The sequence below is a fragment of the Fukomys damarensis genome, unplaced genomic scaffold (assembly GCF_012274545.1).
Source record: "Fukomys damarensis isolate Sample0158 unplaced genomic scaffold, DMR_v1.0_HiC HiC_scaffold_14, whole genome shotgun sequence".
Classification (NCBI taxonomy): Eukaryota; Metazoa; Chordata; class Mammalia; order Rodentia; family Bathyergidae; genus Fukomys; species Fukomys damarensis.
This window is the reverse complement of record NW_022900926.1, coordinates 77,743,213-77,766,953: the sequence shown is the minus strand read 5'-3', so window position 1 is coordinate 77,766,953 and position 23,741 is coordinate 77,743,213. Positions and strand designations below refer to the sequence as shown.

Below are 23,741 nucleotides of genomic sequence, written 5' to 3'. Positions count from 1 at the left end.
TTGGAAACAGCCCATTTGCCCATCAGTTGGAGACTGGATAAAGAAGATGTGGTTTTTCTATAATATGTTTGTCTTTTAGCCATAATCCATTCCCAGCACTTCACCATTTCTTCACTAATTTGCATTCAGTTTGAGAACTTTCTCTAGGAAAATTTTCTCAAACAATAATTACATTTTGTTGACTTAATTGTCACAATTCAGAATAAGCTCAGAATATTCTGCACTGTCTCAATTGTTAATTTGTGTCATGCAATACAATTTTAAAATAAATGATATATTGATGTAATTTATAAGTCTTTGAGGTTAGATTATGTACACTCAGAATATATTTTAACTTCATTTTCAGAATAACTTGATTAAATTAATGTGCTTCTTAGATGATAATAGAAATACTGACTTTTTTTTCATAAATCGCATATGAAGCTTAAACAGCAAGGCAATATTGTTTATTGTTCAATCTAACTTTCTATGCACTTTTCTATATATTTCCCTTTGTATAATACAAATGATAGGAAGCCACTGAAGCAATATTAAATAAAACAGAAGGGATTGTTTCTAGTCTTCTGTGGTGGTGGACGAAACTAGGAGCATAAGAGGAAAGCCAAATTGGGGTGTCCTGTCCCCCACAATACTCTTCTATCTCCTCCTCCCTTCCCCTCACCTTCTCGTTCATGTGAACTGTTATAATTCCTTCTTTGAGCCACCTTCTCACTAATGTCTTGAAAATGTAAGTGTATTAATGCTTTATTATTTATTTTAATTCATTTATGGTAGTGTTCAGGATCGAACACTGTGCCTTTGGCATAAGCTATATCTCCATTCATATATATATATATATTTTTTTTTTTTTTGAGAAAAGTTCTCACTAAATTGTTAAACTGCCTAAGCTGGGCTTCACCTTTCGATTTTCCTACCTAAAACTTTCAAACTTCTGAGATTATAGGACTTGGCCAACATGTCCAGCTACATTTATTTTTTAAACATGATGATTTTATCATAATAGTTCTAGTAAAGGCAACAAGTAAATGCAAAAGCAGAGTATCAAATTCTTTGAAAAATATCTTGTCATCTATATATGTTAATTCTACTGTTATACTTTAATTTAGCATTATCATTTCTATCCTAGAAATGGTCTTGAGGAATGAGAATAACAGAGCTGTAATTAAATAACTGGAGTTCACTTTGAACACACCAGGTAGAAACAGCATACATCACTCATGCAGCATGCTTTAGTTATTCTACAAAACAAACATGTGTTCTTAAAATAAAAAGAACCATGAAATTGGCTTACATCCAAACTACAGACACTTTTTAAAAAATTATTTTCAATATTCTAAACAACATAAACTCTGTTGATGTACAAGTTGCTGTCCCTGGGCACAAAATACAAAAGATACAATAGCATACAGGCCTACTACTTAAAGTTGTATAAATGCTTTTTAATTATTTTAAATTCTTTCATTGTTCTCTCTTGAGCAGTTGATAGCTGACCCACCTACTTGAAATTGAGCTATAAACTTCCTTGACACTTACTGTTAAACTTTTTTTGTTTTTCAAATAAAAAAATATGAACATCCTGATTGGGAAATATTGCTGAATTTGAAATATAAATTATAAAAATTTGTAGTTAGGCCAAGAATCTAACACAGTATGATTTCTATTGATTTTAAAAGCTCTAATTCAAGCAACTGAAACATTTGTTCAGATGACCCAAAATAAAAATATACATTTATTCAGAAATTTATGTAACTAAAAACAAAAATCCTATTTAACTCTCTACTTGATGAACATAGTAGAAATGATAAAAAGATGCATCAAAATTTGTTTATAATATCCAAAAAATCAAATTATCCTTAGAAGAAATTCTGGAGCACTTACTCTAATTTACTTAATCTACTGTGATGAGGAATATAGAGCAGAGGACATTTGTGCTTCATATCTTTCCTTAATCCATTCTTTAGGACAAATTGCTGATCAGTTATGACTCACTTTTCCTGAAGCTCCCTTCCATGAGAGCCATTCTTAAGGAGCCATTAAAAATGGAGGTCAATGAATGAGGTAAAAACTATTTGTTTTGCTTTTGTTCTAGTAAAAAAGTATTTTTCTCTTAATAATAATAATCCTTTGCTGTGGATTTTAAAATTTTATTATTTGTCCTACAAAGCATTATAATCACATTAAGTAACAGTCTTTTCTATATTTATTAATTTAAAAATTGTTTTTATATGTGCATGCTTAAGTATACACACACACACACACACACACACACACACACATATATATATATATATTAGAATTATTCCTCCATTATGAAAATGAAATCTTGTCAGTTCTGATAATATTACAAAACCTGGATGAAATTATACTTATGAAGAAAAATAATATAATGTGACTTCACAAAACATGGAACTTAAAAATTTGAACTCATAGATTTAGACAGTATAGTGGTATTTATAAAGAGATAGAGGATTAACAAGAATAGGGATATGTGGCCAAATGGCTACAAGATTTAATGATGACATGAACAAATTCTGGAGTTGTTATGTACACCTTACTCACCAGAGTTAATGACACTATTATTTACTTGAAATTTGAGAAGCAGGTGAATTTTAATTATTCTCACCACATATGAACACACAGATACATACACACATACACACACACTAGTAACTATGAGTGATAATGCATGCACCAAGTAATTTGACTGTGGTAAACATTACACAATATATACATATAGCATATGTGTCTTATTTATCAACTATACTTCATTGATACTGGAAAAATAAATCATACTTCTATGTTCAGCACTAAAGACTTGAGCAGAACAATCTATGGAAAATACATATAATTACATTGATAAACCCTTTAAAAAAGTGCAATTAGTAATTAAATAAGTTTTATGGCTTGTGTCTAGATGCCCCCCAAAGCCACATGTGGTCATAAGTGTGGCTTTTCTGAAGTGGCTGGATCTAGAGTGTTTGATGTTGGAATCAAGGATGAATGCTGAGATTGATTCGTGGTGTGATGCTAGGATTAAGAGTGCCCCATTCTGGGTGTGAGTGCTGTATGCCCCAAAAGCATGTGGCCTAGATTGGATGTAAGGAATAGAAATAGGGTCATTATCGTTTGCTTGCTACTCCTTTGCTGCCTTCTATGCACCATGAACTGTTTTCTCCTCTGCAGTATGCTTCTGCCATGCCACCTGCTGGAAGCCAGGCAACTATGAATTGAAACCTAAAAATAGTGAACTAAATAATTCTTTCCTTCTTTAACTTTAGGTGTCAGGTATTTTTTCTCACCAACAAGAGAAAAGTAATGAAGTCACTGGTACAAATGGGGATTAGACAAGAAGTAGCCATTATCTGTCAGAATGGTCATGCTAGTACTAAGAGTGAAATTAAGTTTATAGAATAGCTGTATTATTATCTAATTTCTGTGTCACATTCATTTTGTAAATCATCATCACTGTATAGAGGGAGAAAAAATTTGGGGGCGGAATTATTTTCCAACTTTTAATGTTTACACAAATAATAAATACAGGCAGCAAAGCTAAAAATAAATTGGCTTTTATGTTTATATTATTTTCTGTACCTCATGTTAAATCCTTAAGTTATGAAAGTTCAGCCACAAAGAGAGTTTGCATAGTGTCAGATAGTCTAAATGGGAAGAAATTCCAAACACTCCAGTCATATGTTGAGAAAGATTAATAAGATAATATGATATATAAAAGAATGAGACTCTATTAATGAATTTAACAAATTAAATAAAAGATGCCATGAGATTACAATGTTTGATTTTCTAATCAAACTTACATCACTATGAGCGAGAATACTTTCACTTCATTTAATGTTATTCAACATTTGATTTATGCTCTATTTGCTTTCAGGAATATTTGAGTGAAAGTACAAAAACAAGAACAAAAACTGCTCTCAAAAAATGTTAGAAGGAATTGTGCTTGCTTCGCTCTTTTTTATTGCCCCAAAGTATAGCTCACTGACAATTGACCATGTTTTCCTCATATTATTGTTAAAGTATGCAGTTCTTCATCACCAAGTGGAACATGTCTCATTAACAAAAGTAACAAAAGGGATTATTTCCTAATATTTGCAATAATATGGATGAATATAAAAAGCATTGAGATAAATAAAAGAAGATAGAAGATAGAGATATTCCTTTTACCTGTAATTTACTATTTTCCTCTTTACAGATATTAATCCATAAAAGAGATTCTTTTTTTTTTTTTTTTATTGGGGATCGAACTCAGGTCCTTGTGCTTGCAAGGCAGGCACTGGAACCACTGAGATAAATCCTCGGCCCCAAGAGATTCATTTTTTAAAAAAATCATATCTCCAAAACATACACAGACAGCTGCTTTACATAACTTAGGCCATATATTTATTTACTGATTGATTTATTTTCTATGCTATGTGATAACACAGTTCAAATATAGAAAGTTGAGCTCAACATGCTCTTATTCTAAGGCAGGCACTGGAACCACTGAGATAAATCCTCGGCCCCAAGAGATTCATTTTTTAAAAAAATCATATCTCCAAAACATACACAGACAGCTGCTTTACATAACTTAGGCCATATATTTATTTACTGATTGATTTATTTTCTATGCTATGTGATAACACAGTTCAAATATAGAAAGTTGAGCTCAACATGCTCTTATTCTATAGATGGACATATAAATTTAAAATGACAGAATAAAAATGTAAGATGATAATTTTAAATAACATTTATGTCCATAGTAGACAAAAACTGATTCTTATGACTCACTGTAAAACATCCCCTTTAAAACATAAGTGAAGAGTTTTGTTTTGTTTTGTTTTTCTTGGTACCAGGGGTTGAACTCAGAACCTTACACTTGTGTGGTAGGGGTGGCTTGAGCTGAATCCCTGGCCCATGAGTGAAGAGTTTTTAATAAGGAATGTTAAGTAACATCAGGAAACTAAACTCTGAAGTTTTATATGTTGTTACTCATAAATACATGGGACACGAAAATGTTCATTGTGCAGAAAATAGATAAGAAAAGAGCATTAACAATTCAAAACACAAAGGCAAGTCAATAAAAAGTGAAGAGGTCAGTTTTCACAATTCGCATTGAAAACTATTACTACTATGAAAGACACTGTATTTTGAATTACTTCCTAGAGTTTTCATGTTGTGACACACTTATGTCATTGCTTACATGCATTTCCGTTTGCTCTGAGTATACCGACGGTCTCAGCCAGTGCTTCCAATTTCAAACAACCAGCATGATCAGCAGAAAATGCCAAAGTAAATCAGTGGGAACGCTATTTTGTTTCTGCACAGAACACTTGATAAACATTTTGGAAGACTCGTCTTATTTGCTATAATTCCACTTCACCTGTTCTTCATTTCATACGATTTATACATTTTTATTTTTCATTTGATTTTTACTTTCAAATATTATGAAATTAGGTAGAGAGAGATGATAGATGATAGATAGATGGATAGATAGATACGAAATAAAGTGACACAGAAACAATTCCCTTTTATTCATCTCAGATACTACTAAGAAGAATGATCTGAATGAATTACATCTTTTCTCAATTGCTCTTCTAAAAAAACTATCCAGAGTATTAAATTGCACATTCTATCAGCAACTCCTACTGGCTTAATTTTCAAATATACAGGTAGTACAAATATGACTGCCAACTACACATCTGCTATGCTCATTCAAAACTCCATTGTCACAGACTGGGACTGCTGAATTAGATTTTTACTTGGTTTCTCATTTTCTATCTTGCCCTCCTATAATATATTTTCCACAGAGTTAGTGTAATTTTTTTACATTGCGAGCAAGACAATCTTATTCCTCTGCTTTAAATCACTTAATATCTTCCTACCTCTCTCAGAAGAAGGAAAGGTAGACTAAATGACCACCCTCTTTCCCCTCATTCCACTGCCAAACTCTACCGCTGCAGTTCTTGCCATGGCTGCACTCAATTCCCTGTGCCCAGGCCATGCTTGACCACCTTTGTCTCCACTGCTGTCACTGTGTCTAGTTTGCTCAGAGCCAAGGCTTTTCTGAGTGTTTGCTCTTTCATGAAACATTTCCCCAGCAAGCATCCACCCTGTGCGCTCTTTATCTTTCTTCTGATCTTTGCCCTCATTACATTTTGCAAATTACTTCTCTGTTTTGTTTTTATACTGATATCTAGAGTAGATTTATCTACTGCCTTGCTTTTCACTACATTCACCAGGAAAAAACTCAATGAAAATGAAGATGTTTTATGTTCCATGTATATCTTCAACAACAAGCTGAGTTCCAAGCATGTAATGAACATTAAATGGGCATTAAACAAATGAATAAGTATATGTAATTATGTATGAGATGTTTTTTTCCATAAGTAAGAATTCGGTTAGAAATACCTGTGATGTTCTGATTTAGTTTAAAAATAAGTGCTCATAATTTTCTGAAGCTGACAAGTAATTGGCAAAAATATCCTGCTTATTAGAAAATACATTACTTTATATAGGATTGATGGCCATGGGAAAAAGAATTTGACAATCTCTGCAATGATGTTTCTGTGTGTCTTAAAAAGACCACATGTAGTTAAGTCAATTGTATCCAAATTTCAGGAGAATTTAAAATATGGTTAGATATTATCAATGGAAATAAAAAGTTTGTTTTAAATTAATGAGTTATTTATGAAAATCATCTATTTTTGGACTACTGTGAATTAAAAGACAGGAGTCCAATGCAAAATTTTCAGAAAAGCATGGTCTGAGAAGAAATAATATTTAACATGTTCTCACTTCAAATCATCAATTTTCCTTATGCTAATATTGCTTTGGACAATGAATTACATGCTGTGAGCCCCAGTTGAACAGATTGTAAAATATGAATTAAATTAAAACACTTGTTTAGTTTTAACATAATAAATAAATAAATGATGGTACATGGTTCTGCTTACAAATTACTAGTTGCTACATGAATTTTTGTTAATATTATTAATAACATAAAAACATTATCAATTAATACTCCTTTTGTGAGTTATTCATATTTTTATTTTAGATAAAGAACAAAGAATATACTAAAATTATAATGCAGAATTTGCTATTATTTATTTATCTGAAATGTACTACAGATTATTAGCACTGTGTAACATCCTTTTTCCTTAAGGGGAATCTCAGAAAGTTCATTAAAATTCGATTGTCAACAAAGTGACTTACTTTAACATACATACATTTTTTTAATTGCCATATTTATGTAAGTTTTCTCATTGCTGGAAAAGTATTTTTTAAAAGATGTGATTACTTATCGCTGATATATAATTACTTTGTCTGAATTGCATAGTTTTTCCCTTCCATAAATTGGCCTTTTCTTACAGTTACCACATCCCAATGCTTTTTCACTATCTTTATATCTAAAATGAGTTTAAATAAGCCAGTAAACATATCAATTTTGAATGGTATTAGACCACATATATCCCTAAGACATACAGAAAACTAAGAAGTTGCTTATCTCACTCAACATATTTAAAAATTATAAAGCTGTGCTTAACAAAATTTATTCGGAAAGGAAGCAGTTCTTATACCCAAAGTGTTTTTCTTTATAACTTGTTTCACATTTAGTGTGATAAAAATTGTTTCCTTTGCTCTAAATGTGCTAAATTCTCTTTATGTATATAAAAATTATACATATTTTTACTTGCAGTTTTATTTAAGTTCTTGTTTCTTTGAGACTATATTTGTAATATTTTTGAAAATTCATTTTCAAAACAATTGCTTAATAATATTCATACCTTTAGCAAGTGGATATTTATGAAATTATTCATCATAATTATATTGGAAATTGTTGCCTTTTATTTCCTAGGAATACACAAAATTTATATTGCAAGAAAATATTTCTAGCTAACAAAACAATAAAGTTGCCAGTTTTGGCTTTTTTTCCCAACGTGTCCAACTTTACTTTCTTATATATTAAATAAAATTGAAAATTTAGTGATATTATATTAGGAATACAAAATATTTAAGGAAAGAAATAGTTGGTATTATTTCAGAACCTAATTAAATGTTCAACACATTAGTATAATTACCAGTTCATGGAAGGTGTGAATTGATTTTGTCCTTTGGGGTCTCTCTCTAAATACTAATGTATTAATGAAAATAAAATAAACAAAGCCAAATAAATTAAAAACTTAATTGAATATTTTTAAAATGTTCAGAATCACATGCACATAAATTTTAATTATGCTGTTAAAATTTTTAGAATATGTTTTGATATTCTATACCTTTCCTGTGTATTTTTCTGCTGTTGCAATAAAAACCTTGAAAAATATTAAAACACGAGCAGAATATTCAACCTTAAGTTTTTGAATCATTTTAAAATGTATTCTCTTTTAAGTGTCCATGAATTTATTTTATTTTAATTTTTTTAAATTGAGTTCATTGGTACATTTTAGGTATACAGTACAGTTACATTCATTGTTGGGATCTTGTACCTTTACATGACAGGTCTTGGTTTTCATTTTTTCCCCTGGTCCCTGCCCTCCCTTCACCCCCTCCTCCCCTCCCCATTTACAAACAATTTATTTACATTTTTTTCATTTTCTCCTATTTTTTTCTTTTCCCTTATTACCTTTCCCCTACCCTTCCCACCTTCCCTACACCTTTAGCCCTTTTCTTCCCATTTCACAATGTCAGTTATCTCATTAGGATCCTGTGTACTATTACAGTTTATTCACACCAGAGAAACTCTTTGATATTTACACATGTGTGACTTATTTATTTCACTTAGGAGAACATCCTCAAAATGTATCCATTTTCCTATGAATGATTCTAATTTCTCACTCTTTATGGCTGAGTAGTATTCCATTTTGTAGAAAAATGAATTTATTTTAACTAAATGTCTCCAATATTGTTTTTATCACTGAACAGAATCAAATGCATCCATAAATGCCTATCCTGTCTTAAGGGCCTTGTTAAAAACAATAGTAACATTATGTGGAACACACATTAGTATTTAGTGGGATGACCCCAAGGGCAGAATCAGTTTTATGCCTTCCCTAAAATGGCAGATCTCCTTCTTAGGTTTCTTCTGTTTTAATTTCCCTATGAAATCTGTGATGTTTGATCATTTACTTTTTTGGAAATTACTATACTGTATCTACAAATCCAAATGAGATATTTTATGCATCTAAGTATTTTTCCAATTACAATGTCAAGTAAATTAATATATTTGAGGTATGATGCACTATTTCTACACATCTAAATAAAGAATACAATATTTAACCTTGAATTTTGACATCATGTAATACTAGTTAATGTTCTTGTATTTTAATTGTTAGCATTTAGACAAATTTTATTATTGTTTGTATTTATATATGACCTGAATTATTGGATTTAGTATAATGAAAATTGATAATTTAACTGGTGACTACATCAGAATTAAAGTTGTTAGAATAAAAATGACGTATTTTAGCCTGAAAATTTTGTAAAAAGTTTTCATTTGTGGATTTTCATTATCAAGTAAAAATACAGATATAAAACATCACTACCCATGCACTAGTTAATTTGCACAAATTCTATTTCAGTTAAAACTCATATAGTAATTTATATTTCTAAGTCATTTTGCTGTGACAGACTGTAAATTATTCCCTAATTTATTTCATTTATTGTTTATATATTAAGTAATGCAATCACTAATTTTAAAAAATGTTACTGCTATCCTAAATGGATTTAGAAAAAATATGAGTTTATAAAATTATTCAGATTTCCATTTCACATTTATATCCATTTATTTATATGGCGTTGCACATGAACCATTTTATTTCATAATGTGATTTAGTACACAATAAACCAAAAGTGTTTATGTAGAGCTCTAAGTAACAAAGATGATATTAAGATCTACGTACTACAAGAAATTCAGTTTATAGTCACTGGATACATTCAAAAGTAATATTTACTGTTTAATTGTCTCTTTCCTTGATTAAAAAATAATCAGTTTGAGAGTTATATATAATGACTCAGTCAGCAATTTCTAAAGCTAGATTTTAAGGATAATGAGGAAAGAAAATCACTATGGTATTATTTTCAACTTTCTAGAAGAAAAGAAAACACAAGTAAAAGCAAAGCAAATTTTTATTGAGGAAACGCTGTAGGGATCGCTATACATTACTTGCATGTATTATTATATCACATTGAACTTTATTTTATTTTTAACAGAAAGTCAAATATACTTTATTTTCAGTTTTAAATCCAAAGGCTAAGTGTAGCAGAGTTGTAAAAATGGAATCCCACTTAGTCTGATTCACAAGAATACTAACTTGTAATCCCGTTTTTAGAGTACAAGAATAAAAACTGAGCAAGCCACAAGTTTAGGTAAAATTTCTTTAAAAGAGGTAAAGGGAAAAAATGAGAATCAAGACTTGCCATGTAGAGGTACAAGATCCCAACAACGAATGTAACTGTACTGTATCCCTAAAATGTACCAATAAACTCAATAAAATTTAAATTAAAAAAAAAGTCTACAAGAAAAAATATGACACAAGACCCATGTTTTTCAGTGGCATATATAACACGTCCTATTAACACGTACTCTGAAATCCGGTCGGTCACATCAGTTCTGAATTAATTTTTAGTTAAAAATACAAAAAACAAAAAAACCCAACTACCTGAGCTTTATACTTTTTCGACGCCACTACCGTTCTCTTTCACCTCATTTTAATGTCGATCTTCACTTTATGCCGTTTTCAGTATTCTTCAAGAAATCTTCACAGAGTGGTCCTCAAAAGGTCTCGCAGGACGACACTGTTTTTTCCTTCAGAAGATGCTCTTGTCTTCTTGCTCGGCTTCTATCTTCGTCTGTGCACTCCTACGCTGCACTCCAGATTTCGGGTCTTCTCTGGTCCCACTGACCTCATTCTTAGTATCACTTTCCTTTGATTCGGGGTTTGTTTCTTCACTCTGTTTCTCTCGACTTTCTGGACTTCAAAGTACTTTATTTTTCTTCAGATCCTCTCTTTTCTGCTTTCTTCTTGGATTTTCTGTCTTGTTCTCCGTCCGGACTTTTGCTCCTGTGCTGATAGCACTTTCTATCCCGGCCTTTTGACCTGCTTTGATCCTGACTGTGAGATCAATGTTTTCTTTCTGATCTGTCTTGGCTTCTGGTTCTCCGTCGATCTCTACCTCCGCTTCGCCTTCTTTCCCTCCCTCCTGATCTTCTGTGGTCCGGACGTCTACCGCGTCTGTGGTCAGAAGTTGGGCTTCAGTGTCTACTTCGTGAACGACTTCTCTTCCTCTTTCTCTACCACGAGCTCCTTCTCTCTTTCCTCCTCTTCTAGTCTTTTCTTTCCTTTTCTTCCCCTTTCTCTCTGCCGTTCTTTCTCTCCTTCTTCTTTGTCTTGCTTTCCCTTTTTAGATGTTCATCCGGATCAGGTTCTTCATTTCTCTTTTCTTAACTCTTCTTTTAATTCTTCTACAGTAGCTTCAATTTTGGCATAGCCCTCGTGTTATTTTCCCGTCAGATGAGCATCAGATGAGCTTGGTACTGAGTGCCTCCTACTGTCAGAAAGGCTCCACACACTTCACGAACTTCTATTGGTTTTTCTTGGGCAGCAAAACTTTCATAGGTGAAGTTGTGGATATAAAGTAAGTCTCTCTCTCTCTCTCTTCTCGTAGCTGCTCAAGTAATTTCCTCATTCCCTGGGCTTCTTCTGTCTTTCCTTCAGATCCCAATTCTTCAATCCGCTGGAGGAGCATAACAATTTTGTCTGTTAGAACCTGAAGTTTGTCCTCCTTTTGGCCTGTTGGGCCAGCAGCCCCAGAGGACTGCTGGTTTCGAGATAATGCCAAACCAGCATGGTCTCATCTAATTCTATGTTCTATTTCTGAGCTTTGTTTATATGTACAATTAATTAAAGTTTTAAAAGTTTTTTAAAAATTAAAATTAGATGAGCTTTCAGAACTTCTTCATTCTTGGACTCAGAAGTCCTGGGTTGAAATTTCTCCAAAATATTTTTGTCAGATCTGTCACAGACACAAACCCAAGTTCAATGGGATGAAAAATAAATTCTGCCTTTTAACAAGAAGACACTATCAAGTACTCATCAACAGATGCAGGCAGATAATTTCTGAAAACCAGCTATCACATATATTTCCATTCTTCTCTTGTGCTAATTAAATCCTGTTCCCATCCCTATAGCTCAATTCTCTTTAAATTATGGCATGAACGCACAATCTCATTTTCTTATCATGTAAATCAGATTCACATGAATAGGAGCAGTTTAGAAATTTTTTCATGGATACAAGTCATCAGCTATATTTTCTTTTATTAAAAATATTTTCAATATATGCACACCCATATTTATAGCAGCACAGTTTGTAAGAGCTAAAGCTTGGAAGCACCCCAAGTGCTCACCAACTGGAGACTGGATAAAGACGTGTTTTTTCTATAAAATGGAGTACTACTCAGCCATAAAGAATGAGAAACTAGAGACTAGAGAAACTATAGCTAAATGGATGCATGTTGAGGAGATATTCTTAAATGAAATAAATAAGACACACATGTAAATACTGAATAGTTTCTCCGATGTGAGAAACTGTTAAGGATCCCAATGTATAATGGGTAATGTTAAATAGGAAGGAGAGGTGCAAAGGGGAAAGGGAAGAGAAAGTGGGAGGCATAGGGGAAAAGAAAGAGAAGAATGGAATTAATATTAAAAAATGAAAAATGGAAACAAAGTCTTTGTAAATAGGGAGGGACAGAGGGTTTGAAGGGCAGGGGAATGGGGAAAAAATAAGAACCAAGACACATCATGTAAAAGTACAAGTTCCCAATGATGACTATAACTGTACTGTATACCTAAAATGTACCACTAAACATGATGGAAGAAAAAGAATTGAAAACTCCAGGAAACTTGTGAGATTTTACAATGAGAACTTCTAAAGGATTAGATTTTACCTACTAACTAATGATGTAATGAATAATATATCTAAACTGTTTGTAATAAGACTTAAGCTAATCATTCATAAATAGCTTAATAAAGTCGCTAGAATTCCTGGATTAGATTCAAAATTGAGTTAATATCCAAAATGACAATAAATTTGTACCTATAGACTTATCTTTTCCAAAAGAAAGACGATATTTATATTTTGAATAGTCAAAGATCTGTAACCTTGCTGGGGTTTTAGCTCAGTGGTTTTGGTGCCTGCCTCACAAGCGCAAGGACCCGAGTTTGATCCCAGGTACAAAAAAACAAAACAACAACAAAACTCTAAGCAAACATTTATACCTCCTGAGTTGTAAAATCATTAATTAATTACAATTAAATTTAGAAACAAACATTGCATTGGGATTAAGCTACTTAAAGCCTAGTGATATATTTTCCCATTTCTATGTTTGGGCCAATCTTTTTCTAAAATCTTTGATTTGAGGAATTGTAGAAGAAAAATTCTATCTGCCTCTACACACCTATTTTAAACTTTAGGGTTGGGAATCTGTGTAGCACAACAGAACAGCTTTTTAGTTATGCTTTTTCTTTGATATTACCTCTGGTAACAATTTTGCTAATTGTCCTGGTAGTACATAACAGCTCTAGACCCAACAGTAATTTCTTCATTGCCCCTCAAATGTGGAATAGTAATCTCATTCTGCTTTACCATATGTATAGATTTTCACCTGATAAAACAATATGATTTCTCTACTTTTTGTGAAAGGACGCTATTTCAGGTGGAAAATTGTTTTTATGATGTATTTATCCAAAAATTACCATTAAATTAGAGAATGTAGTTTGTAATTCAAAAATTTGTCACATCCTTAGATGTTTTCTCTAAGGGAATCATGTTAAATCCCTTGTATAATGCTCTTTAGATAGCAATAGGAGGTGTGCTTGGGATGGATAGCTGTACTGGTTCTTTATTTGGCCACTTTCTTTATACAGCATGTAACCTTCCAATTCTTTCTTTTTGGGTGGTTACCAGGGATCAAACTTAGGTCCTTGCACTTGCAAGGCAGGCAGCAGAACCACTGAGCTAAATCCCTGATCCCAACCCTCCATTTCTTCACGTTGTGTGTGTCTTTAGTGGGTTAGTTGAGGACAACTACTTGGTTCTTCAAGCCTCCAAATAATAGAAAACATCGAAGCTTTCATTTTTTCCTGGATTTGGAAAGTTATTTGTTGCACATAAGTAAGACAAAATATTCTAATGGCATAATGGGAGGATAATTGAAAAGGCAACTAAAAATAAAAGATATCTAATGACCATTCAATTGTAAAATAAGGTTTGTCATGATTAGTAATCAGGAAAATTAAAATCACACCTATAAGAAATAAACACAACCTACCTATCAGTATTGTTAAATTGCTACTGAAAAAATTCTGGAGAAAATCAAATACATATTCGCTGCAAATGTAAGTATAAATTGGTTCAACACTTTGTAAGCATTACTACTTCATCCCGTAATTTTGAAAGAATATGTATTCTTTCATTCAGATATCACAGTACTAAGTAAGCACTTAATTGAAGTAGGAATGCCTACATACCAGGAATTGTGCAAAATTAATTTCTTATTAACTTAAAACTGTAAGCCTTTTAATATACACAAGTTACATGATACATAAATAGTGGTGAATGTTGGAAACATATAATGACAAGGAACAAGGTCTACCCAAAGCCAATGACAAGTGAAATGATTACAGAGTAAATGGAAGGAAATAGGAAAAGGTACACACAAATGATGTCTTCTGTAGAATTCCACTTACATAAAAAGCTCTTTAAAGACTATTTCATGAGATTGTAAAAGAGATTTAAATCAAAATGTATTGAAGATATAGCAAGATGTCAGGAGTATGTAAATCTCAGTATATGGAAAACTGTATAAAACTTGTAATTGATAGTGAATCCAATAAATTTAATAAAATCCTAGATAATGTAAGATAGAAATAGCTAAAATATGAAATATTGAACATCCCTATTAGTATCTACAAATGTAGTTGCTTATCAGTCAGGGCTCACTACACTAACAATTTTAATATAATATTAAAGCTTATGATGGCTACCTGCAGAGTCAGATGTGGAAAAGTGCAAAAGGACTGTCTGTTCTCGGGACAGCTTCATAATCCAGGCAAAGTTAGGAGACCTGAAGTGTACTTCAGAGTTCCGTTGGAAAGAAAAATGAGCTTAGGACATCTTAGTATGTTGTAAGGCTAAAGGGTCTGCAATGAAAGCCTGGAGACAGAAGTTCCAAGGTGATGGAAAAGAACAAAGCTCTAGATGGAAATAAAGTGTTTGTAAATGGGGAGGGGAGGAAGGGGTGAAGGGAGAGCAGAGACAAGGGGGAAAAATGAGAACCAAAACCTGTCATGTAAAGGTACAAGATCCCAACAATGAATGTAACTGTACTGTATCCCTAAAATGTACCAATAAATTCAATTATTTAATAAAAAAAGAAAAGAATAAAGCTCTTCCAAAGAAAATGAAGTGATAATTCCTTCTTCTTTCCCCATTTATTCATTCAGGCTACAAACCCATTGGCTGGTGCTATTCACATACAAGGTGGGTCTCTGTCTTTAGTAAATCCATTCACTCACACCACAAACTGTGTTAATTCAAAAAGGTGGATGCTTCTTACTGAAGTTAACAAATCAGTTATTACATCCCACCCCTTGTCAATTTGACAAGCGGACACATTTCCTTAAATCAGACTTAGTCTCCAGATACAAAGGCAAATTCATAATTAGGTCTAACATGTTACAATTCTCCTGCATACAAATGGAAGTGTACTAATTCACTTCCCCAAGCAAAAGCCATATTTTCTTCAGGCTATGCTTACTTCTTGCATTACACAACTCAAATATTATAACATAAGTTTAATAATATTTAAGAACCAATTTTTATATCTGTCAATATTATATTATATAGAAAGTACCTTAGAAGAGAACTATTACAAACACATTGCTCATTCCTGTAATTGAGCACAGCCAGTGTTTAAAACTACTCATTCTATATGCTGTTGGCCTTCAGCAAGCACTTCAGCACATCTTTCTACCTTCCCTACTAGCGAGATGTCCTAAGCATCTCTTACACTACAGGAATATTCTTCCTCTACTGTAGAATATCAAAGTTCCCTTTGATAATCTGAGGTAATCATTTCTACCAACACCATAGTTCCCTTTTTGGCTTGTTTATTCAGAAGCATGAGAAACAAAAATGAACAGGGAGGAGTCATATATTATATTTCAATGAATTGTTGTGCTTCATGGTACAATCCTTCCCTCCTTCAGAACTAAGATTTCTAGGTAAGCAGAGCATGAAGATGAGAAAACCAGAAGCGAAAATTTTGACAGTGGATCCCTAGGGCTAATGCTGAGTGATATCATTCCCATTTTCCCGCCCTTAGTCCTTGACTGGTAAATCCAGGCTATGGGAGACACAGACCATCTAGTGGACATTAACTCAAAGCATATACAGCCTTTTGAAGAACTTTGCCCCAGGCTTTCAAGCTATTGCCCCCTAGTTGGCACTGTAATTTCATCTTCAAAAGTCCATTCCACCTTTCTTTCGAGCCAAGTGTTTCTGGATGATGAGGAAGATGGTGAGACCAGTGAATTCTATGAGCATGAGCCAATTACACCACTTGTTTGGCATAAAATGTATTCCTTGGTTAGAGACAATTCTATGTGGAGTTACCTGACAATGGATAAGGCACTGTGAAACTTCATGGATGGCAGTTTCATCAGAAGCATTACAAGCATGGAAGGCACATATATATCCAGAATAAGTGCCTATGACAGTAAGGATGATGGGACCAGTCCAATATAATCAACCTGCAACCATGTCCCACTCTGATCACCCTAAGGAATGGTGCCATACTGGGGCTCTGTGTTATTCTATACTTCTGGCATTTTGGGTTTTCAGCAGTGACTGTAGCTTGATTGGCCTTGGTGAGTGGGAGTCCATGTAGCTAAGCCCATCCATATCCTCTATCCCTGATGCTATGGCCACTTTGTTCATTAGCCCATTGGGCAATTACAAAGGTGGCTGAAGAAATACGTTGACTGCTATTCACAGAACTGGTCATCCTACCCACTTGATTATTAAAGTCCTCTTCTGGTGAGGTCACTTTTTGGTGAGCATTTACATGAACACAAATATCTTTACATCCTTTGTGCATATGGAGAGATATAGCCACATGCATCTTCCCCAGATACCTTTGTCACCAATTTTTTTGTCACCTTTCTTCCAAATTCCTGACTGTCCAGTCAGACTATTGGCTAGAGCTATGAATCGGAATACAGTTGCACATCGGGCTACTTTTCCTCCCACACATAATCTACTACCAGCTGCACTGACCAAAGTTCTCTGTACTGTGGAGATTTCCCTTCGCCACTGTCCTTCAGGGTTATATTGAAAAGGGAACATAATACTGCAGCTTTCCACTAAGTGGTGCCTCTGTAGTGTTCACTCAGGGCCTTGCTGTCTTTTCCTATGTCAGCTGATCATATGGTACATCTGTGCAGGCACAGGTGCATGCTAGAAGATAGAAACCTGAAGAATATGAACCATATGAACTGCATCATGTAACTTATCTCGGCCCTCTGCACCTGCTCTGGCTCTATCTAAATGGCCACTTCCATTTAGAAATGGACTATAGCTGTGCAAATCCAACTTTAAGACTTGGCAGATCAGATAACAGCCAGCTATTGATGGGCAACTCACGTTGCATAATAAGCTGATTTCTCAGTTTCTACTAAGGTCCAGTTGCAAACCAAGAGCTATTTTCCTCAGGAGAGTAGGTACCTGCAACTGATGGCAGAGCCACTCTCTAAAAGCCTAAAGGTCTCCACATTAATAAAACTTTATGCATGATTATTTTTTCTATTGTTTTACTGATTTATTATTTTATTCTTCTTGTTTTCATGGTCCTTTAACATTCTGATCTCAGCCTACATACAACTCTTGCTATCTTGTTATTGTTTCTGCTGTTATCCATGACAGAATTTGTTCTTTATAGTCAATTATCACATCATTTGGATTACATTTTGTCCCTAAGGGGTTCTTTTTGTTTTTGACAGAGTAATCTTGTTTAATTTGCTTTCTTTTTGAGAAATTCACAAAGTGATCAAACCCCTGGAAACAAAGCAAGATCCCTACCTTATATAGTTCGGTTTTTTTCTTATAATGTTGTATGTAATAAAAGGTCTGTTTAACAAATATATTAAACTGCAAATAGTTTTATAAAATTATTTAATATTGTTTATAATATAAATTATATATATATATATATTTAAAAGCATACACTTGTAATTTATTTTCTGTTTCCTAATTGAAAATATTGATACATTTAAAGCTATCCCAGCCTCAAATAGAGAGACAGTGTAAACATAAGAAAAAAGCAATGGGTTCACTGTAATTAAAAACTAATGAGGTAATTAAGTCTCTAAATGAACAAATGCTAAAAATAGGCTATAGACATAAAATAGTAAGCATTTGTAAAAAAATCAAGAACTTATGAGTTATAGAATCTGAGGAATTTGAAATGCCTAGTTTTGATATATATCAATAAATGAGCAATATCTAACATGAAGCTCCAAAATTCCACTCCAGTATTCCTATTGAATGGTATATAGCAGGAAATGATGTACCATTTGGACCAGCTACATTGGAGAGCAGATCTGTCAACATAGGATGGTGAGTTACTGAGTCAATTTAATATATTTAATGACTTAAATATATTTAATATACTCAGTTATTTTTCTCATTCTTACAGAATTTTCTCAGTGTTTTCATATTTATTTGAAAAATATACATTATTTTTAAAAGCCTTCATTGCCTCAGAAACAGAAAATATAAATTTGTAAACTTTGTGGATCGTAAAGCCACCATTTATCTGTATAATTTTTGCTAGAGGATGTTTCTGATAGTTCATTGTACTCCTAAATAATGTTTATAATACTAAAAATAAAATTGTTTTAACTTAAAATCATATGGGACAATTTTATGACACAGTATAGAATTGTACATATATTCCACCATATTTGAACCATATCATTTATAAAATTATGAATGATACTCTAGCATAGCATGACAAGTAAATCACTGACATTTCCAAAAATGACCTTTTCAGCAATTAAAAAAAAAAGATTTCCATGTCTTTGGATATCAAGAAATATCAGACTAAAGAATCAGACCACAAAATTCAGATTATTTCATATCTTTAATGTAACAATTTAAAATTCTTACTTTGAATAAAAAAATATTGTATGTTATACAGACAATGGCTCTCAAGGATATGAGCATTTTGGTATTTAAAAGTAGATATTTTTTCACCATTGTGTGTTTTTTCCAGTCAGGGTTTTCTCATGTGGAATGTTTTCTTCAGATAGATATATGAGTCATATGGGTGACATTCATTAGTGTAGCTTTCCATTTATGTATACATATCTTTTAATGTTGATATTTCCCCTTAAAACATATGCTAATATATGAAAAATTATGTTCTCATTTATAAATGAAAATGTGGCTAGAGAGTCCAATTATTTGTACTTAGTACAAGATAATTTTCATACGGAATTCTATGTTCAGTGATAATTTATAAACGTTTCTCCTCAAACTTCAAATGTACAGAACCTAGTGAAACAGCATGATTCTCCACTTTAGAATTTCTACTATACATTAAACTAGATAAAGAGTTTAAAGGTATTCTACTTTAGAATCATAATGAAATCTCATCATTGTTGGAATCCTAAAGAGATAGCAGTAAGATATTTTGTAGCATATGGGATTGTTACGGAAGTCCATATGCTTTGTAACAGTTGGTGTTCAACTGAAAATGTGTGAAGTCAAATAAAAAATGTGGCCTGGACGATAAAATCTAATTACCATCAGCAGCATCAAACTAAAGGCTTTATTGCAAACTACTTACAATCATTTTTGTGCCACTTTACACAAAAAATTTTGGAAAAGTGTTTTTTTTTTTTTTAATAAATGGGTAGGTTACGACAACATACCTCCCTTCTTTGCAAAAGCAAAATATCAGACTTTTCATTGACAGACTAAAGAAACACTTCCCCTCTTCTCAAAAAACAACTGAAAATCAAGAAAATGAATAGAAAACAATATCCAAACTCAGAAGGTCATCCTCATATACACAGGTGATATCTGAATTCCAAAGCTCACACCCACTGTCACCTCACATATTGGCTTCTGTCTGTTTATGCGAGCATGCATGTGTATATATGTGTGTCCATAAATGTGTATGCAAAACATCTAGGTGTACATGAATAAACTAAGATGAAAAGCTCATGAATAAATGCATAAATTAAGATCAAGAAAACATTGCTCTTCAAAATAAGTGGCGTAATCTGAAATTAAAAACTAACAAATTCTTTTTGGAAACATGAAAGCATGTAATCTGATCTAATTGGATGTATTTCCTGAACCAGATTGGGAATTAGTTCTTGAGAGTAATAAGCTCATGATTGAAAAGGCAATCTTATAAACAAAACACTGGTAGGATACTTCTGACTAGAAAGAGACATTCTGAGTTATGAATAGCCTTTGTGAGTAATATTTGTTCACTGGAGAGACTCAAAAGTTAAAAGAACTCATACAAATAGGAGGTTACAAGCAGATGTTTTATTTTGGCGGACAATTCTGTTTCTATCCTGAAATGAATATCCAGAAAAAAATTGTTTTTAAAGCCTTAGTATCAAATAGTAACTTGTTGAAGAAAATAGCAAATATTTCAGAGCAGAGATGAAAATGTTGACTAAGTGTATTGCCATCAAATAAAATCTCTTGCTGCAGCACACTTTTCTATAAAACAAGGGTGTACAATATAAAAAGTCAAATAGTTCACATAGAATTTATTTAGGAATGTGTGGTGTAAGAGAGAGGAAATTTGGCAGAATTAAAAAAAGGAAAGATGCCCAATAATAGAGTAAAAGTGAAAGTAGAAAAAGAGGAGAGATTTAAAATGCCATGATGGGTTTGCAGGACAGCAATGGAGGAAAAATAAAAGGACAGAGTAACAAAGACATTAGTTCATGAAAATTTCAAAGGATTTACTTTTGTGTGTGTTCACATGCATCAGTTGTTTGTGAAGGTATTTTTCTATCTGTAAATGGTTCCATGTTTGTATGGGAAAATTGTTGCTGAGCATTTCATTGCTCTTAGACTGTCAAAGAAGCAGGGTTCGATTTAATTTCTTGCAGTCAATAAATTGCTATTTTTGTCTATTCTGCTGTTATTTCTTCTTCTAATACCAGTAAATTCTTTTTTTTTTTTTCATACTGAGTTTATTGGTACTTTTTAGGTAAATACTGTAGTTACTAAATTTTCTGGAAAATAAGTTAGGCAAAACTCTTGAAGACATTGACATAGGAAAAGACTTTATGAACAAATCCTAAGTAGCATGGGAACTAGAAAAGGAATTAACAAACGGGATCTCATTAAAAAGCTTCTGCACTGCAAGAGAAACCATCAACAGAGCTAAGAGACAGCCTACAATGTGGGAAAAAATTTTTACCAGCTGCTCCTCAGCCAAAGGACTACTATCTAGAATATATAAAGAACATAAAAAATCAGGCCTCCAAATACAAAGCCCCGATTCAAAAATGGGCATCTGAAATAAACAGAAATTTCTTAGACAAAGAAACAAAACCATTAAATAAATATATGAAAAAATGTTCCACATCACTGGTCATTTGAGAGATGCAGAGGAAAACAACACTGAGTTTTCACCCCACCCCAGAAAGAATGGCTGATATCAAGAAATCAACCAGTAACAAATGCTGGTGAGGTTGTGGGGAGAAAGGAACCCTTCTGAATTGTAGGTAAATTCTTATAAAATCACAAAATATGTATTTTTATTTAAAACCAAATTTGCACACATGCATTATAAATGTAATTTGCATTTTAAAACTTTATTTTCATTCAAAAATTTATAAAAAGGGCAATCATCTGGAGAATAGTTAAGAGTAAAAACAGTAACCCACAATGTGGGAAAAATTTTTTACCAGCTGTTCCTCAGATAATGGTCTACTATTTAGAATATATAAAGAACTAAAAAAAAAATAATAAAAATAGAAACAGACTCCCCCAAACATAAAGACCCAATTCAAATATGTATATCTGAAATTAAAAGACATTTCTCAAAGAAAAAAAAAGCAGGAAATTAACATATGAAAAATGTTCAACATCACTGGTCATTCAAGAGATGCAGATGAAAACAAAATTGAGATTCCATCTCACCACAGAAAGAATAGCTGCTATCAAGAAATCAACCATACACAGATAAATAACAAATGCTGATGGGGTTGTGGGGAGGTAGGAACCCTTCTCCATTGTTGGTGGGAGTGCAGATTGGTGCAACCACTATGGAATCAATATGAAGATACCTGAAACAACTAGGGATTAGTTGTCACATTTGACCCAGCTATTCCCCTGCTGAGTATCACCCTAAAAAAATTGAAAGAATTGCACCATAACGATATATGCTCACCCAGGTTTTTAGTGGCACAGTTTGTAATAGCTGAAGCTTGGAAACAGCCTAATTGCCCATCAACTGGAGACTGGATAAAGCAGATGTTTTTCGATAAAATGGAGTAATATTCAGCCATAAGAATGAGAAACTAGAGATATTTATAGCTAAGTGAATGTGCACTGAGGCCGTACTCAAGTGAGATCAATAAGTCACATATGTGAAAGTACTAAATAGTTTCTCTAAATTCATATGATGGACTTTTTTCTAATTTAGGGAGCTTCTGGGATTCAGTTTTGTATTAACCATAAAATTAATAAAACTACCAAAATTCATGCTGAGGTACACATATATTTTAAACATGCTATATAAATTAAGAGCTTCTTTATTAACACATTACACCTGGTTTAATAATGCCTCAAAGTTCAATGGAATCATGATAATAAAAAGAATTAACCATAATTCAAATTTTCCATAATTTCACTTGAAATTATCTGCAATATTTATTAGTCATCAAATCACTTTTACTATTGATACTGCTAGCTTGGTTTTTTTCATTCATAATCAAAGGCAATTGTAAGATTTCAGGAGAATAAGAATATGGATGTATGTCTTTCGTCTCTCTAAAATTTATTGATCACTGATTATCTTGATGTAAGCTCTTTCAGATCATAGGAAGAAAATAGCACTAAAATTTTTATGACAGTTATGCCCAAATTACAGATCACACATAAGACTAATTCTGTTACAGAATATCAATTATAAACTAACATAACTATTATGTATCATAACAGCTATAATTAAAGGCATATTGTGCATCTACTCATACAGATCACTCTGAGTTTCAGAATATTGTGTAGAAAATGCTCCCTACTCTGTAGTAAAAGTATAATATAAGCACACCTATATTCATATACACATGAATAGCTATCAAAGGAGGAACACAAGCAAGAAGGAAACAGAAGATTTGCATGCCAGAAAGGACAATCTTTACATTCCTTGTGTAAGCTTCTTTCCTTTGTATGTTATCTCTTTAAAAAGAAAACTATGTCATGTCAGGTGAAGAGGATCTTCCCTAGAATCTCAACTACTAGGAGGATGAGGCAGAAGAGCAAGACCAGCCTAGGCAATTTAGCAAGACCCTGTCTCAAAGTAAAAAATAAATAGGGCTGGGACAGTAGCTTAATAGTACAGTATTTGACTAATGAATGCAAGACCCTGAGTTCAATCCCCAGTGCCACAGGTATATATATATATATATATATATAAAATATATATAAAG

General features: G+C 32.7%; 1 pseudogene; it reads right to left on the bottom strand.

The window, feature by feature from the left end:
• Positions 1-10,711: 10,711 nt before the first annotated feature.
• LOC104850339 overlaps positions 10,712-23,741 on the bottom strand; it is a 21,020-nt pseudogene continuing 7,990 nt past the window's right edge.